This window comes from Myotis myotis, unplaced genomic scaffold (assembly GCF_014108235.1).
Source record: "Myotis myotis isolate mMyoMyo1 unplaced genomic scaffold, mMyoMyo1.p scaffold_m19_p_5, whole genome shotgun sequence".
In the NCBI taxonomy this organism is placed as follows: domain Eukaryota; kingdom Metazoa; phylum Chordata; class Mammalia; order Chiroptera; family Vespertilionidae; genus Myotis; species Myotis myotis.
This window is the reverse complement of record NW_023416357.1, coordinates 106,950,832-106,954,688: the sequence shown is the minus strand read 5'-3', so window position 1 is coordinate 106,954,688 and position 3,857 is coordinate 106,950,832. Positions and strand designations below refer to the sequence as shown.

General features: G+C 47.8%; 1 long non-coding RNA gene across 1 annotated transcript; it reads left to right on the top strand.

Moving 5' to 3' along the window:
- Positions 1 to 323: 323 nt before the first annotated feature.
- Positions 324 to 2,318, top strand: LOC118656599. Its single transcript, XR_004967641.1, has 2 exons — positions 324 to 512; positions 618 to 2,318. It is a non-coding gene; the product is annotated as an uncharacterized LOC118656599 (long non-coding RNA).
- Positions 2,319 to 3,857: the final 1,539 nt, after the last annotated feature.

Below are 3,857 nucleotides of genomic sequence, written 5' to 3'. Positions count from 1 at the left end.
TTAAACTAGTCCCTTCAGAATCCCACAATTAACACCTAATTACATGTCCTCACCAATTAGTGAAGGACTTGCCTGTTCTGGCGATGGCAGAGTGACCAAAAATCCATAATCTAAATAAAACATGTCTGCTCTCCCTTCTCCCCCAACACCCTACTCCTCCTTTAATAAACTTACTTAACCTCTGACCCTGGTGAATTATCTATCTGCAAGACAGTGCTAACAACACCTGTTGTCTGAAGGATCAAATGAGGTCATTCATTCATTTAACCAATATTTACCACATGACCTACCAAGCACTCATTGTTGTCATTCATCAGATACTCACTGAACACCTGCTCCCTGCCAGCCCTCTGGGATCCGGCACTGAAGAATAGTGAGGAGGCCTCCGATCTCACAGACCTTACCTTCTCCCAGGGAGACAAAGAGCAAGTAGACCAGGGCTGGGGAACATCCGGCCCACGAGCCGGATAAGGCCTGAAAAATCGTTTGGTCTGACCTGCCAAGGCTTTGGGGTGAGTTGATGAAATGTGTGACCAAATATAGCAGGTTCATTTTTAAGTCGATAATTCTGTACGGCCCGCGAATGATGTTATAAATATCCACATGGCCCTTGGCAGAAAAAAAGGGTCCCCACCTCTGAAGTAGACAAACAAGATGACTTCAGGGGGGACCTGCTACACTGGAAACAATGCAGTAATGAGATGGCAACCACCAGGCGAGGTTAGAGGCGGCTTGTCACAGAAGGCCTTCTCCTCAGGCCTGCATGGTAAGTTGGATGTGGGAGGACCTGGGGAAAGAATATGTTATCAGAAGGAGGCAAAGGAGACTACAGGTGCAGAGGTTCTGGAAGGAAGGATGTATTTAAGGGCCAGAAAAAAACGGAAAGGCCATGGGAGAGAAGGGCAGGGTCCAGGAGAGACTGGCGAGGTAGGCAGAGGCCAGATGGCAGAGGTTCCTCTGGGACATGGGGAGCTGGATCTTCCCGTGGTGGAAAGCAGACCAAAGACCAGTAACTTACCCTGAGTTCAGACAGGGCAGGTGTTTGAAGATGGTCTGAGATCAGTCAGGACCGCCCTGGCTGTGGCCAGGAATTTGCATTTAAGGTCACGGCTCTTAAATTGACTGCACATCGGAGTCATCCAGCATCTTTAAACAAACACTGATGTCTAGACCCCACCCCCACCAGTTCTGATATAATTGGGCTGGGCTGCAACCCGGGCAGTTGGGTTTGTTTGTTTATTTGTTTTTAAGCTCTCTGAGGATTCCAATGGGCAGCCGAGGCTGAGACCACAGGAATAAGGAGCCACTGGGAGAGGACTGTAAGCAGAATGGCATGATCTGGATTCTCCCTAAGGAGCTCAATCGCACTGTAACCCGTGGTGTTCCCCTAGCAGCACCCCACGCACAGTTGATTCCTGGTGTTCCGTTCCTTCCCTCCCGTATCCTCTGATCTTTCAGAAATCTGGAACTCTGGGCACTGCAGAGAGAAAGTATTCGAGGGAAGTATGTTACTGGGCCTGCCTCCATCAGGACTGCTTCCTGCCTCTGTCCTTGGAATTGCTCAGCCATCCCCCGGCCCTGGAGGCTCACTGCTGTGCTTCAGACAGCCCCGAGGACCCCAGCCCCCAGCAGAGCAGCTCCGAGGAACATTCAGAAGCAACTTGGTGACTTTATTTTGATAAAATACAATAATTACCGTGCCTAGCAGCTGTTGCTATTTAAAATAAGAAAAACCTGGGCCTGAATTTAAACTGTTTTTGGTAAAGCATGTGCCCCACCAATCTGGTGCAACAAAATCAGACATTATGAAATCCGCAGAAGTGGAGCTTGTTACAGGAAGTTAAGATGCAAATCATATTTCGCTTCAAATGAGCCCGATGAATGCATAATTTTCCACAAAGAAATACTTTTGTGTCAGGATCCTTTTGCCAAGAACTGAAGTTTCAGGCTGCAGCTGTTAGCGGTGTCTGATTGTCCATTTCAAACTGCAGGCAGTTCTGTTTGCCTAAGGAGGATGTGGAGCAAAGACAGGAAGAGCTACTCTCATCAATTGTCTTCCAGAATATTCTCTATGTGATCAGCCTGTATTTCCCAACAACCATACTTATGCTCAGAATTTACAGACCAAACCCCAAGGCGAATCACCAGCTACTCCCAAGTTCCATCCATTCCGAAGAGGCTGTTTTTCCTCTCCCCCCAGGACTTTCTCTGACCTTGGGGTCATTAACTCTATTTGTCAGGAGCCTTTTGATTCCATGTGGAAGAAACCCAATTCAAATGAAATAAACACACCAAAAACAAGACAGGAGAGGAATTATTTGTCCCTGAAACTGGAAAGTCCAGACCTGATCTGGCTCCGGTACACGGGATGTGTGTTGAAGGGGACAGGAGAAGGAGCTGGCCACAGACAAGTAAAAGGATGCCTAGTTGTTCTGAGGGCGTAACACCTGCTCCCCGGACCTGCCAGGCACCAGGCTCAGGCCGTGTGGTTCTCCCCAGGTGCAAACCCTAGAAATGGCACACTGAGGGATTTGGATTGAGTCAGCTTGAGAGGAATGGAAAAGAGAGAGAAGTTGTCCAGGCTCAGGGGTGTATTTAAAAGACACAGATGGGATGTTAGGCAGAGAAGAAAAAGAAGGCGGGAAGAGGAGGCACACCTGTCACCTCACCTTGGAGACTAATGGGAATAAAATCCCAGTGATTTCAGATGTTGTCTCCTTCTCTGGGAATCCCAAAGGCCAGCAGCGTCACTGAGTCACCCTGGTACCATCCAACTAGCAATTTACCAGCCACAATGAGGAGGGGACCCCAGGCTCTACTCTGGGGGCAGTGGTTAGTCACTGCTTTCAATCCCAGCAATGCCAGCAGAAGTCTAAACTGCCCCTGGCCAGCAGGGGCCACCTCCAGAGTGTGTCCTTTGCCCAAAGAATGGCCAGCGACACCTACCACGTGGTGAGACACTTCCCTCTGTGCCTCTGGAGTTCTCAAAACAAGGCAGCTGGTGGGTAGGAGAGGCCAGGGGAAGGTCAAGGGGGGAAAAAAGGAGACATATGTAATACTCTTTGTAATACTTTAAGCAATCAAACAAAATTTTAAAAAATATATCAGATGGTAGACTTTAGGGCAAGAAATATGATCAGAAATATAGAAAAAAAAAAAGAAACAAACAGGTGTCTCCCACACTAGGTGGGCTGCCCCCCACGGGGCAAAGGCGCTCTTCCATGAGGCTCCCCAATAGCATCGCTTCCGGGGTTAGGATTACAACACATGAACTTGGGGGGACAGGACTCTTCCTTGTACAGCAGTAGCTATCATGCCCCCCAAACATCCAGAGAGCACGGTGGACGTGCTCCTTAGGTTTCAGTGCGACCGGAACCATCTTCCTCTCAAGTCAATGAAAAGGCCTTTTTCTTTGTTGCTGTTACCAGAAATCGGAATACAATACTATATTGTCCTGCGTGGATAAACGTGATCTTCGTGTGGGACTGGGAATGGATAAAATAGGAGACAAGAACGGGTATTGAGAAGTTTTTTTCTTCCCATTTTCATTTGTGTGAGGATTTTTAATGCAAAGTGGGGAAAAGCACTCGTGCAAGTCAAAATGTGTAGCGAGCAATTCTACAATAATCGCAAATAAGCCACTTAAGTACCTTCTAACCCAGGCCAGCATCTGGATTGTTTAAACAAGTACATTTCTTTCTTTGTTTTTCAGCAGGAGATGAAGTTTGTTTCTAACTTAGAGATAAACTATAATTTCAAGGAGATGCCAGACTCTCAGAGAGCAGTCTGCCTGCTGCACAGTATTCACTGCCACTCTCCTGCCTTCGATCGGAGAGTTCGAAGGACTAGAGATACAC